This window comes from Lissotriton helveticus, chromosome 6 (assembly GCF_964261635.1).
Source record: "Lissotriton helveticus chromosome 6, aLisHel1.1, whole genome shotgun sequence".
Lineage (NCBI taxonomy): Eukaryota > Metazoa > Chordata > Amphibia > Caudata > Salamandridae > Lissotriton > Lissotriton helveticus.
This window is the reverse complement of record NC_136067.1, coordinates 1,974,969,931-1,974,985,975: the sequence shown is the minus strand read 5'-3', so window position 1 is coordinate 1,974,985,975 and position 16,045 is coordinate 1,974,969,931.

The following is a 16,045-nucleotide window of genomic DNA, read 5'->3' as shown; positions in this document are numbered from 1 at the left end:
TGATCTCCAGTATAATGAGAAATAAATAGAAGGATATTATCATATGAAAGAATTTAGGAAAAAAGTTTAAATAAATACAAGTATTAACTCAACAGGCATACCTACCTGTCAGAGGCAGGGTGGTTTTGGAGGTTGGGGAAAGAGAGGTGGACTATTTATTAATGAAATAGATAGTGATGCATTGTCCAGTAGTAACCTCTATATTCAAACATAAAGGTCCTCTAAAGTTCCATGGGGCCTGTAGAACACCTGGTTGAGGTATACTCTGAAAACAGAGACCAAATAGGACACATCTGTACAGAATGGCACATGGCTACTAAATACCGCACATACCTATGGCCCCAAGAGCCAGGTAGTTCTCCCATTCAGAAGAGACTCGGAGGTAGATCCAAGGGCAGCATAAAGAAAAGCCATTTACAGAAACAAGTAGTAGATGCACAAGGTCAGAAGAGGCCAAGAGGGAGACCACAAAAATGGCCAAAGGCAGAGGGCCCTAATGATAATAAAGCAGTATGAAGGGACATTGGGAGAAACAAATGTCCTCCTCATTTGACTCACATTAGGATAGCTAATTGTCTTAAAGACAACACAACTGTCTATTTTGCATATCCCATTTCAGATACAGGCGATGATACCTATGACAGTGCAACATATATTCTAGATGAGTGAAGCCAAACACAAGAAGACCCCATTCCAGGCAGTGTTGTATATTTTGTAGATGGGTTTCAATAATAGATAAGGACACAGGATTGAGACACACAGGTGCAGTAGTGGTCAAAGCAATGTTGCATGACTCTTCAGATATATTGCTGATACCAGACCAGATAACGTTGTCACCTTATTACTTATCTCAGGTTTCTCAACTAGTAATTTTAGTGCCAGCACTTAAACAAGGGAAAGGGGAAGCAATAGTCGTATACTTTGATTAGGCTATGTCACTGCAATAGTGCAAAATGGCCCCTTATAAACACACATACTATAGTTCTGTTAGCTAGTAAAACATCGCTACCTTCACACCCATTGGATACACAAAGACAGGGACAGATTTAATATATGGAAAGATACCCAAACATTGCTATTTATGAGTCCTAAATCAGCTGCATTTCCCTTGGGACACTACTAGAAACAACATGTCTCTCTACATATGCCAGGATTGGTTTGTTTGTAACTTACATAAGATGACCACAATGTAGATAAACACCTGTACTGTGTGCCAGTAGAGTTAATAAACTCCCAACTTTAAAGTAACAGTTGCTACAGTACTTGACATTGCGAACCCTCCGGAAGTAGTTTGGGGGAGGAGACAAGATGGCGGACTGATGCCGTCTCTAGGAACGGTCCGCGGAGGCTCCCGAGATGGGATCTCTCCTGCTAGCTTATGGTGTATTTACGCTAGCAGGGAAATTGTTTGGTGAAAGCGCATATAAAAGGCATTGATAATTTAGAGTGCGCCATGAGAGAAAGAGAAAAGAAAAAAAAAAACGGCCAAAACACCTACCAGTGTTTGATGCAGACGATATCCCAGGTCTGCTTCAGGTGCTCGTCATCTGTGTATGTGGCTGTCGGGCTCCCGGTCTGGCTTTCTCCATTTCGCTGCCACATCGGTCCCGTCCGCTTCTCAAGCATCGCTTCACCCACGGACATGGTGCCATAAAAAGTTCAGCTCGAGGGTCTCGCGGGACAAGCTGTCAGCCGGTGTGTGCAGCCACGAGTGAAGCCGCGAGAGCAGATGCATCAGTGGGGGCCTCGGATAATTGCCAGGCAGAGAGGGAGGCCAATACAGCTGAGAATGTGGACACCACGGATATCGCGGATAACGCGGACACTAAATCAGTTGTGCAGTACTTGCAGTCAAGAAAATCTGCAGAACTTACTGAAATAGCTACAGAGTTTCCTAGCGGCAGTAACTTGGTGGAAACTATTATAAATGCCATTTCTAACAAGCAACAACGTTTTCACTGCACCCACTCTCCAGAACCCTGTGAAAACAAATCAGCCACAGCTTTCTCACACTCGGCCGTAGACTTCAGGAAATACAGGCAACATGCTTACGGGAATAATCGAGATGGAAGAGGGGGAAGCTCTAGGGATAGAGACTAAGGCTGGGACTGCGGGAAATCACGGAAGAGAAAAGAATGATGAAAATTGCATGAATGGTGGGAGCCGAGATACCCCCGACAATGATTTAGAAGTGCAGTGCGCTGATATGTTTACAGATAATTCAGAGGGTTTTGTTCGCTTTGGCAATGACGTTAGCCGTCTTAAAACCCCTGAGGGGGTCCAGGATGAGGGTCAGCATTCTAGAGATCTACGAAGGGATCAATGACCTGAAAGAGATGCTAAGAAGAAAGCACTGGTAAAGGTGACTTCTTCAAAAAAGAATTTTATGGCCAAAATTACGAAAGACCCAAAGAAGACGTCAATTACTACTAATGTAGGGTCGGAGAAAAAGAAAATAACACAAGCCACAGAGTTATCAGATAACAGCCCTATGAGGAAATGGATTCAGGCTAAAGGAGGCCTTAAAAAAGTGATTGTCAGACTGTCGGATGAGGGATTAACTGATGGAGGGACTAAGGAGGAATCATTGGAACTATGGTAGTTAAAGGTACAGACTGCCTGATATCTGAACCAGACTCAAATGCGGTAAGGTTATCTGGCGGATTTCATGAAGTAAGCAACGGCGGGATATCCCCAGCGTCTGGTCCCCCTTTCCCTCCGTCTTCATTACCTCCAATATCTCCACTCTCTCACATGTCTCACACAGCCGAGGATCTTCAGAATAATGGGGCTCAGGGCAATGAAGCTGCAATACTCTCAATGATCTTACAAACCTTGAAGGATCAGAGGGAAGAAACAAGAGAGTTTTTCGCTCAAGTTAGGGCGGACAATCACAATATCCAGCAAACCCTGAAAGAGGCAACGGAGAAGGTTGGGGCTTTGACGGAAGAGCTAACTGAGCTTTAGCAGAGAGTTGCTCGAACAGAAGAGACTACATCTAGAACCGCAAGCTCGGTCTTACAGCATGAAGACCAAATTACAAACTTGCAACTTAAACTGGAGGATCTTAAAACAGACAGAGGAGACAGAATTTAAAACTGTTTGGAATACCTGAAGGTCAAGAGGGAACTGATCCTAGAGCCTATATAGTCCAGATTTTGCAAGAAGCTTTCCCTGACCTCGGAGATTGGGATTTGGACTCCCAGATCCAAAGGGCATATAGACTACCAATCGGGCAACGCCGACAAGATTCTCGCCATCCAAGGCCGTTTTTGCTCTACTTTGGCAACTTTTTGCTGTGACAAGTAGTCTCTCTAAAAGCTGGTCCTAGATCTCTGATAGCTGTCGATTCTTTTTCCATATTCTTCCGCTCAGACTTTCGTAAAGCCACTATGGACACACGATGGCAATTGAGACAGTTAATCGACCAATTAAAGGACATGGGGGTTCACGTCTTCTTGCAGGAACCTGCTCGCTTGAAGATTACAAGAGGGGGGCAAACTTACTTCCTTTTCTCCAAATCAGATGTGAATGAAATGTTGCATAAATGACAAAAAGAGGGACCGCTTAGACCTAGATCACATAGGCATTCTCTCTTTTTTTCTCTTATCTTTATCTTTACTATTTTTTAGATGACATAAAGCGAGGAGGTGTCATATCAGGAGTCAACGTGGGGACTGGGTTCTAGATGATTGCAACTCCAATGGCAGCTGTAAGAAGAGGATGATTCCTCCTTCTAGAAGCAGGGTGGGGAGGTTCAGGGTTGGGGAACTGAGTGTCGGGTTGGTCAGAGGTGGGGTCAAAAATTTAAAAAACAACATGAGGATATCACGAAGCAAGGGGACAAAGATTAGGATGGCTACAGAAATAACTGATAGCAAAGAAAGCAGGAGACCACTAGCGAGATGGAATAGGTTAATTGTCTAGCCTGGAATGTGGTAGGCTTGAATAGTAGGAATAAGAGGCGGCTTGTCATGAAAAACTCAAGATGTATAATCCACAGAAAGTCTTGCTATCAGAAACATACATTTCTCATAAAGATCGAGGCATACTTAAGCAATTAGGATATGATATAGTTGTCAGCTCTGACCAAAGTGCCTCAATACGGGGAGTTGCTATCCTAAAACATAAGCGACTTAGAGCTGATGTCAGCAAAGCAATTGCTGATAAAGGGGGCAGATGGGCTATAGCACAGTTAGGGATTGAAGGTCGAAAATATGTTTTTGTGCACTATCTGGAAGATGCATCAAGCAAAATACCTCCCTGTAATTTAGCGATTCGGTAAAACAGGCCGATACCGAACGCAAAACCTGAAAATGCAATGCATCAACCCAAATCCCTTTAAAAATAAAGAATCGCTAAATAACCCCCGCGGTAAATTAACGATTAGCAAAATAGCCAATCGGTAATACCGAGAGAGAAATCAGCCTCCGGAAATACCGAATCGCTATTAAAGAATCACAACAAAATGCATCAAAACTCACAAATACCGAAAATGCCCAAAATCGCTATTTTGCAGGAGAAAAATAAGGGGAATCACAAACTGGAGGTAAAGTTATTGGAAGGAAGAAAAAAAACACTTAACACAGGTGCAAATAGTCAGAAACCCTTCAAATATGTCTCTGGAGACCCTGTATGTCTACCAAAATGGCTGCTCCCTACGTACTTGTTAGGAGGAGGAGAATCAGCGCGCTTGCACAGCGCAGGAGGATGATCCAGGACAGAGTCTTCAGGGTGCGCATCACATTGCTGGGCTAGACAGAGGAACTGATAATGCGCCTCATTGCCGACCAGGAACCACTACTGCAGGACCAGACCCGTAGGACCAACGCCATCCCAGCCCATGTCCAGGTCCTATGCAGCCTGCACATGCTGGCGTCAGGAAGCTTCCAGGGGGTCATAGCAGAAGCTGGAGGCGTGTCGTAAAGCGCACTTTCACGCTTCTTCCACAAATTTCTAGATGCCATGCTGACATTGATACATCACCACATCACCTTCCCCACAACCCCACAGCAGTTGAACCGCACCAAACAGGAGTTCTACCAGGTGGCACAATTTCCACATGTGATAGGATGCGTTGACTGCATCCATGTCCCCATCTGTCCCCAATCATCGAACGAATACATATTCCACAACCGGAAGTCTTACTATACCATCAACGTGCAGGTCGTGTGTGATGCCAAGCACATAATAACGGACAACGTAGCCCAATTTCCAGGAAGCACACATAACGCATACATATTCAGACACAGTGGCATCCACAGGCGTCTGATCAATGGTGAATTTGTAGAGGGACACTTACTAGGTACATATAAAAGCCTCAAAGTTAACTACATCCTCACATATGTAAATGTATTCATGCAGCTAACCATTTGCTCCCCACCCTGCAGGTGATAGCGCCTACGCCTTGCGTGAATATCTCCTCACTCCCTACCTCAACCCTGCAACACCGCAGGAGCAGCGCTACAACACAGCACACATCAGCACGAGGAATGTGGTGGAGCGAACCTTTGGCATCCTCAAGAGTCGCTTCCGGATACTTCACAAGACAGGAGGAGCCTTGCAGTATGACTCAGTTACCTGCTGCCGGATAATAGCAGTCTGTGCCATGCTGTACAACATTGCCACAAGAAGGGGGATACCAATAGAGGTGGACGGAGAGGACAACTTACGTGCACAGCAACCCCCCAACACCAACAGGCACACGTGCCTAACACAGCTGAGGGGCAAAGGAGGCGGACATACATCACACGTCATCACTTCTGAGACAGGTATGAATGAGCCATCACAACATGTTCTGGTTTGCAAATGTTTATTGCACATGAGCACCTGTCAGGTGCATATGAATGAGACGCCAAAATGACGCAGAATCAAAATGATAATGGGATACATGGCCGTTGTCATCACGGGTGTATCATGTTGCAGTATAGTTGGCCCATGGTTGCGTCACCATGGCCACGGAGCCAATGGAACATGACTATTGCGCTTGCCCCGTACCCCTAGCCTCCTGTCCCGTGACTCCTCCACATCGCAACACGCTGCATTATTTAAAAGCAAATAACTACTGTTAGCTAGTATTGTGAAAGTTGGTGTAATAGCTGGTACAGGATTACCCTTTAAAATGCAAGCTAAATTCGGTGCCTGAACGTTGCATGCACCATGCAATTGTATATTCTTGCAAACTAGTGAGTGATCAGGTGTAGAAGTGCACTCCTCTCCTTTTAAATAAACCTCTCTTAGGGCACCTGTATGTGAATGGGAGTGACCAAACTTCATGGAGAATAGTGCTACCCAATGGTTCATATCTGCCTAAGGCATAGTGTTTCATACATGAACTGAACTTAAGCAAAGGAAAAGTTAGCGTGATTAACCCATGAATAAGCCACACAGCCGAGTTGCAATTCGGCCACAGAAAATGGTAAAGGTTCCAACTTCTGAATATGCAAAAGTGAATATGTAGCATCCTTCATGGACATACACTGTTGTTTATCAGTCAGATTAAATGGTAAAAACAAAGATGATGTATTCATGTAGTCACAGGGAACTTTCCCAGCCTTCAATGTTTGTAAAGTCCATGCAAACTTCATTATAGAATGCAATTGATCTTGACCATGGTATAAAACAGGCATGTCATCCTGTACAATATCCACAACGGCTGAAACTATATTATCTAACGTGTAAATTCTGGAAGAAAGAGTATTAATGCTATTATCAATGACAGCAAACACTTTTTCCAAATTAGCTTGATCAATAGCCCTCAATCTAGGAGCAGCTTCAATTTGAGAAAATTTCCAGACTTCGCTGTAAATAGCATATACCCATCTCTTGGACCTGCCTCCAACAGGGCCCTTAACAAAATCATTCAAATCAGTCAATTGGGACAAATGAAGTTTAACTGGTGCTAAGGTGGAATGTTTAAGCCAGGTTTGACATAATTTGCCTACCGAATAGGTAGTAACAGAATGGGAAGTTTCAAAACGGGGGTCCGCCCTAACCTGTGTATAGCCTGATCTCAGACCCAGAAAACGATGTTGGCATGAATCTGACGTTTTTTGCCATAATAACCATCCTTGGGGATCTAAGTTGGAAATATTGAAGGATGCATTAGTAATTAGTGACTGCAAATCATCAAGGGACATATCTGTGTGATTGTCCCAGGTAGGATAAGCACCTAGATCAGAAATGATAGGGGCATTCATTTTTTTAGAAGGAACCAATCCAAAACAAGTGGTTTGAAAAATAGAATTCTAAAACAACATGTGGTTTGGAATAAGGCATGCACGATGCAAAGCTTTGTGCCCTGCACTCGCTAGCTTTTAGAACCCCATACAGATTTAAGGTCAATGGTATCTTTCCATAGCCCCCTATAGCTAATTCATCCATAAAGGACTTTGAATACAGTAATTTAGTGTGTGTAAGTCTGACTTTGAAGTGAATTTAGCAGATATTTTGAAATAAAATGCTTCAGGATTGGATTCACTGAAGTCTGTAAAATATGTAAAATTTTTTCAATACAGTTTTCGAAATACCTTCAACGGGAGCTGGGCAATTTTCCCATTGTGTATAATTAACAATATTTCTAAATGTATTCGCTTTATGCAGGAAATGATTGCCAAAGTGCTGATAACAGAACAACTCTCCATAATTTGCTTAGTCTAAGTACAAACCTTCAGCATCAAAAGCAGCATAATATTTCAAATCAGAAAAAAGAGCCTCAACTGCTTGGACAGCCCAATCATCAGAGCGTATGTTTTGTTTTACAACATCCCCCATAGAAACACAAATTACAGTGGGGACATTAATCACCTCTGTAGGGCCATGAATTTGAAATTTTACAGCATCCCATACAATCCCATCTAACACAGGCCAGGCAGTAATATTTACAAAAGTCTGGTCCCTCTTCATGTTGTGTGATGCGGAGTGGGGTGCCAAAGTTCCATTAATTAATCTAATTGCAGTTCTTTCTGTGAGATAATGTCCGTTCACCAGAGGAAAAAAGACAACTACAAATCAAATTGACATGAACAAAAAAATAGATATGAATACCAGCCAAATGTAAGTCCAAGGGGGAATTAAAAAATACATTTTAAACTAAACAGCAAAAATAGAAATTTTCGATGGGGCTCTAGATGTTGTAGAGTTAGTGTCAAATGAAAAGCGTGACTGGCCAACGGCACTTGTTTGCACCCCAGGCAACGACACATCTGTGGGATAGGTATACTCAGTATCTTCATGGGGACCACCAGTTGGTGGAGTCAATAAATGATTAGTAACTATATGCATCTCGATGGCAATGTCAGGCCTATTTGTATTTGCCGGAGCCAAAACAAAATTTCTCAGCATTGCTGGACAAGAGACCGCTGGAGTCATACTAAGAAGAATCGGCCACTCATAGTAGTTTGACATTGTCAATGGAGATGTACCTGTTATCCTTGCACCAGGAAGTGGAGGTAAAATGACTGTTCTTGCCCCCTGCACGCCATGCACTGGAACAGGGGCACGATAGGAGGGGCCAAACTCCTTCTTGTTCTCCACCTTCTCACGGACCACGTCACTGACTCGAGCTAGCCAGCCAACTACTAGAATCCGAAGTGCAGCATCAGTTGTGGAGGGCAAGTGTTGCTTTGCAAGACTGTCTCAAGCCTCTCGTAAATTCTGTAACACAGCAGAATGATCATCTACGTCAAAGGGTGCAGCCAACGCTGTCAAGTCTAGACCATCAAGGTCCGGGACAAACATTTTTATGCCAAAGAGCATTTCGTATGGGGTCCACCCACCCAGAGACCTTCTAGGGAGATTATTAAGTGCACGTTGTATGTTTTACAAATGGGCCACCAGTTTCTGCCAGTACCTAAAACCTTAGCTGTAAACTATTGCGTTAAGTCACGGTTCAATTGTTCCACAACAGAATTGCCCTCAGGCCGGTATGGAGAGAAAAATTTGAATTGGACCCCCAAAAACCTCATGGCTTCCTTGTACGCCTTAGAGGTGAACGCCGGACCCTGGTACGAATGGAGGGTACCACATGCCAAAATTCCCACAAAGACACGCAAATCCCTGATTACAGTTTGAGCATCAGCACTCCTTTGTGGCCAAACCCATAAAAAGCGTTTGCATGAATCCACTGCAACTAAGATTAACTTATGCACAGTATCAGAGGAGAAAGGACCGCAGTGATCTAAATAAACACACCCAAGTGGTTTCCTATATATGTACAACTGTGTTTGAGGTGGACGTGCAGCAGTCGAAGATTTAATCTGCTGGAAAATGTCACAAGTAAGGACATAATCACAAGTCTGTTCATACAATCCGCGCCACCAGTAACGTTGTTGCAAGATAGTAACAGTCACTGAGACGCCTGTATGAGCTGAGGCCATACCTTCGTGAGCGGCTGTTATCAAAGAAAGTCTGCGGTCTGCATTGGGAATGAACCCGTCAACAACGTTGTTAATGTTCACATAGGGATCTACTCTTATTGCCTGTATATGTAACATTTACTGTTTGTATAACGCTCTGATATCCGCTAGGATCTTTTTCGCGCTTTATAAAACTTTTCAAATAAAATAAATAAATAAAATAAAATAAATGATAAGAGTATTTAGATGGGAAACCTCATGCAAAATTGTCTCGCTTATCTGTAGCAGCAATAGATGCAAAGATGTCATCATCAATCTTACTTTTGGATCTTGTAATAGCTGCTACTAGATATGTCGCCACTGCAGTTTTTGCTGCTTCATCAGCTAAACTGTTACCAACAGCATGTACTCCTACTCGCTCGTGACCAAGAGTATGAATTACATTCACGAGAGGCAGACGTTCTTTAAGTTCCGCAACTCGAACCCAAAGCATTTTATGTTTGATTGTGCTACCTTTGGAATCTCGATAATCATTCTGAGTCCAAAAGAATAAATTGACGTTGAAAGACGGAACACTGAATTAGTAAGAGTCACTTACAATAAGAGTTGTCACATGGGGATCAGCAAACTCCAGTGCAAGCACCAGAGTACGTAGCTCTGCCAACTGGGCAGTAAAGTCCCCTAATGTCTGCGTGTGCATGACATTGGACTTGAATTCTCCATTCACAATGGTACCAGTCTCTATTTCGCAGGCCGCTGAATAAGCATGCTTAGATGCCGTCGCCAGTTGCGCCGAACCATCAGTATAAATGATACAATGGTAATCCTCAAGCGGACGCATGGACTGAGGAGCTTGGTGAATAAATTCATACTGAAAGTACTCCTGAGTTTACAATGAGGAGTCAAAGATAAATGTGACATCTGGAGATATCAAATAAGTGGCCCATTGTATCCAACGTGGATGTAAGGCTTTAGAATTAGGTACACTGGCCTTCGTCACTGCCTCAAGGGCAGGATATGGTGTCACAACCAACATGCGTTTCCCCGGCGACATCGCTTTTTCTTTTAAAATCGCCATCTGTACAGCAGTCAACACTTTCTCGACTGTGGTAAAGCGCATTTCAGCCAAAGTGTACAAGTGTGACTTGTAAGCAATAGGGACTATGACTCCCTCATTAAATGTTAATTACGTGAACCCCACAGCGCCAGGCACAATTCTTATTACGTGATTTGTGTGGTTATTACGTGTTAATAAGTATTTAGATGCAAGAAGATCAGCTAGCAAAGAGTGTAGAATAGCTGAATGTTCTGGCAGCCAGCAAGATTTGGTAAAAGTAGGTTGTACCAAGGCATATAGCGGTTTGATACGCTGGGCATATTCGGGAATGTAAGTACGCCTGAAATTTAAAAAAGTAGTTTTATCAGTGTTGTCAGGGGGGGCAAACATGCACATTTCTCCAGGAAGTGAGGTGCTTAACCTCATCCTTTGTTGTTGAGTTCGTAGCCCAAAACCAACACTGTATACTCTGCAATGTGTGATTTTGCAAAGTCAAATTTGTAACCGAAGTCCACAGACATAACAATGATGCGGTCAACGCAACACAGATGCGGCCATAATTTGTCGTCTTTGAGATAAATATCATCAACACAGTATGCATAAGGGTCAATACTCTCTAACAGAGAGACAACACATGCAGCAAAGACACCTGGGCTGTTTTTATAGCCCATAGCTAATCTGTTAAACTGCTTTTGTTTGCTGCCAGACATAAAAGCTGTCCATTGACTACTAGTAGAGGACAGGTTATGACTATAAAAGCCATTTGAAATGTCAAGTGTGGTTTTAAACCTTTTCCTCACCAGACTACCAATGAGGGCAGACCTGTGGGTATTTTGTACCGTGCACATCCGACAGTGAGAATTCAAATGCCGATAAAACAAAACTAGGCGGTACGGCCCATCAGGTTTGGTTACAGTGAAAAGAAGATTATTCATGGGTGACACTCATGTTTCAATTACGCCTTGATATTCCAATTGTTAAAGGATTTCAGCGACGTGAGCTCTCATTTTTCGACGCATGGGCTATTGGGGTTGTGGCTTTGGCATTGACCGCAATGGAATCTCATGGCAAGGCGATAGTTTTTCCCAACCAAACTGAGTACAGTACAATGCTGGCGCAAGCACCTGTGCCCATTTCCCTGCAAAGTTCTGAGCGTGCCCCTTCGGCACAGTGTGCCCGAAAGACAGGAGAATTACCTTCTTCCCTCTCGAGCTGCCAAAACAAAAGGTGGGGGCCAGTCTGCCTCTGCTAACTAAATGTCATACGTAGAAGTCAGAATTTCCCAAAAGATCCCTTTTATTGTATGTTGTATGTCACATTCAATTAAAAGGACTATATCATATAGTCTGTCAGGGGGAGCCACTCCAGTGTCAGCAGTTCCTATGGTAATGAACGTGTCAGTTGCTGTCACCTTCAGAAATGGACACAGTGCTTGCCACAGTATTGTAACCTATGTTGCGCTGTCTAGCAGCGTTAATGCCCGTGTCAGGTTCTAAAGCTGTGTTTTCACTATCTGTGGCATACCTTGCTATTAGTGCAGAAACTTTCTTTTTCTGAAACTGAGGTCGTTTATGTGGAAAGTCGTTCTTCTTGCCTTTACCTTCAGGCGGGTGGGGCTGCTCACGTCCTTGAGTGTCACCCCGACCTCTGCCGCGTTCACCTCCATCAGTTTGTGAGACCTATGTTTCCTCTGAATAACGAGGAGCCCGTTGATCAGGAATCTGAAATATATCAGGAGACCTAATTCTTGTGTGATCGCGCAACTCAGATGTGCGTTCAGTAGACAATGGTATCGGTGACGCAGGACCTGGCCCTTGTTTCTGTTGCTGCTTCCCCTGTTTTTCAGTTTTCCAATTTTGTTGTGGAAAAACAGGACGGTCGTCTTTAGCAGACTTACCCGTCTGAGTTTGAAGTAGTACTTTTGTTTTATGGCATAGTCATCGGATGTCCAATTTCGTGCTGTATGCCAGCCTCATCCCGAGGCAACCTCTGGTCTGGGTAGCAGTGTCTAGAGAAGTAGGGACACCCCCAGAGGGAAGGTGAAAAAAGGGAATAAGTGGTTTAAAAACAGAGTTCTGTAGTTACAAATTGGGTGGGTATACTAATGGATCAGGTTACTGGATCTACTTATACCACTTTATGGACTCAGTCGACATGTTTCAGCTCCTTTTGCCCAGCCGGGTCTATGAAGCATTCGCCAGGACAACAAATATAAACAAATATATACTTACACCGCTTGTGTAGTATTTCAACAGTGTAATATTCAACACTAGTTTTCTTACTTGTTCTCAATTCCTAAAGTGGGGAAAAGAAAAACAGAGTATGCACATATGGGGGTATATATAAGCACTAGAGACATACTTTATTTCTAAGAATTTATCAAAGGTGCATCATTTATTAGCACTGGTTTCAAAAGGGAGATTCACTAAGGATCTACCGGGTTTGAATTAACTGGCTGAGAGGGACATATCTGTAAATGTACTAGTTGTATGGAACGTGTATTTATTCTTATAACTGGGTCAACGAACAAAAAAGGGGGGGGGGTTTGTTGTGGACCTACAAATGGTAATTGATAAGGGGGGGAAACAGATGTTTATCCCAAAGATAATTAACAACGTGACTACTGTTATGATGTAGCCCGAATGTATTTTTTATTTTTTATTATTATTGCAGGTTGTCTACTTGAACGAATACACACAAATAGTGATAGGTATCCAGATCTGGGGGGTTCATAAAGAGACAAAGTTATTAATAGACCGCGTCTTTTATATTAAATTTTGAGCCATAGTTGTTATGCACTTCTTTAATAAGCAAGTAACTTCGCTGGCACAGGTGATATAAAATACGACACATAAACGGTATTACCTGTATTGAAAATGAGTCACTTACTGACATGGCAGGACCAACAGCGCAACGTGCAAACTCGCAGTATGTCATCGGCCCAGCCCAGCATGAGCACGAACAATCATTGATTGTAAACCTATCTGATATCACCTTGTCTGAGGACCAGACCAGAATCTTAAACAAAGGACTTGGATTTGTCCCTACACCTCCTCTTGATACATTCAAATTGAAATGTGAAATATCTGAATTTTGCAGAACGCTGAAATTGAAGGCTTTCTTCTCAGAAACAGAACCAAAGCAAAATGAAGGTGATACTTCGCTCAGGAGAAAGTCTACATTCAATCCCCCTACTGGCTCTATCCCGATAGAGCTACAGACCTTTGAACAGGCACTACTGAAGGGAATTAGCACCTTTGATAACAAGAAAAAACGGACCTTCCAAAATCTGACGAAAAAAGAACATGAAGCAATGGAAGAATTAAAAAACAATGATGACATCATAATCAAGCCTGCAGACAAGGGGGGAGGGGTAGTAATCTTGAACAAGGAAGGATATAATCAACAATGCCTCGCCCTCCTGTCTGATCCTAAATTCTACAAGTAGATTGATACGGATCCTACTGACAGATTGCATAACACCATTGCCATAATGATCCATGAAACAGAGGTCAATATGTGGATTTCTAAGAAAGAAGCAGATTACTTAACACCTAAAAAACCCAAAATACCGTTCTTCTATTCACTTCCAAAGACTCATAAGAACAAGACCCCTCCGCCGGGACGACCGATAGTCTCGGGTATTGGCTCAATATTAGAACCACTGTCAAAATTTGCAGACGAATATTTAAAACCTCTAGTGCAAAAGACCCCCACTTATCTAAAAGATACTTGTGACCTTTTAATTCAAATTTCTGGAAACAGTTTTGATCCTGACTTCATGCTACTTGTTGGGTTAGATGTAGAATCCTTATACACTAGTCTTCCACAAGATGACACTTTGCAAATGCTAGAGGACCTACTATTTAGGGAAGATTGGACACACAACACTCCAAGACATTTTGTGTTGGAGTGCTGTTGCTTGGCTCTAAACTATTTAGAATATAATGGAGACCTTTATCTACAATGCCATGGCACGTCCATGGGCAGTGCATTTGAATCTATGACATAATATCGACAGACAGAATATCTACATACAAAAATATCGACACAAAAATATCGAAATCAAAAATATCGGAGTCCTATCTTCATAAAGGTAAGTACAAACATATCGAAAAATTAATATCGTAGTACAAAAATATCGAAAATAAAAATATCGTTTTTTTAAATATATTAATAATAATGTAAAAATAATTTTAAAATACATATAAATTTACAAATATTAAATAAAAACATTACAACATAATTAAAAAATTAAAAATAATACATATACATTTAAAATAAATTAAAAACTCTACATATAAATTAACGCAAAAACTATTAAAACGCATGTATTTACAACGCATGTCTTTACAACGCAGGTACCTTTACAACGCATACCATTACAACGTAAGTATTCGTAAGTATATATTACTTTTTTTAATTAAAAAAAATTGAAAATAATATAATTTAATTTTATATAATTTAATGTAATTTAATTTTTTTAATTTCATTTAATTGATTTCATTTAAATTTAATTTTATTTTATTTTTACCCTGTACCGCTGTACCCCAAAAACCCAAAACTGACCCTGAACCCTAAAAATACCCCTGTACCCCAAAAACCCAAAACTGACCCTGAACCCTAAAAATACCCCTTTACCCAAAAGCCCAAAACTGACCCTGAACCCTAAAAATACCCTTTTACCCAAAAACCCAAAACTGACCCTGAACCCTAAAAATACCCCTTTACCCAAAAACCCAAAACTGACCCTGAACCCTAAAAATTTACCTTTACCCAAAAACTGAAAACTGACCCTGAACCCTAAAAATACCCATTTACCCAAAAACCCAAAACTGACCCTGAACCCTAAAAATACCCCTTTTCCCAAAAACTGAAAACTGACCCTGAACCCTAAAAATACCCCTTTTCCCAAAAACTGAAAACTGACCCTGAACCCTAAAAATACCAAAAACCCAAAACTGACCCTGAACCCTAAAAATACCCCTTGACCCAAAAACTGAAAACTGACCCTGAACCCTAAAAATACCCCTTTACCCAAAAACTGAAAACTGACCCTGAACCCTAAAAATACCCCTTTACCCAAAAACTGAAAACTGACCCTGAACCCTAAACATACCCCTTTACCCAAAAACTGAAAACTGACCCTGAACACTAAAAATACCCCTTTACCCAAAAACTTAAAACTGACCCTGAACACTAAAAATACCCTTTTACCCAAAAACTGAAAACTGACCCTGAACCCTAACAAAAAATTAAATATATTAGCACATTAACTCTAAATAATTTAATTACATAATTAATATTATTTAATTACCAATTAATTATTAATTAACAATAACAATAAAGTAAATATATTAGCACATTAACTCTAAATAATTTAATTACATAATTAATATTATTTAATTACCAATTAATTATTAATTAACAATAACAATAAAGTAAATATATTAGCACATTAGCTGTAATTAATTTAATTTACTAATTAATATTATTTTCCCCCAATTAATTAATTAACAATAACAAAAAATTATATATATAAAAAAATTACTCTAATGTAACTAACTAATTCATATTAATTAATTACCAATTAATTATTAATAAAAAATATGTACAAAATTATATGAATTAG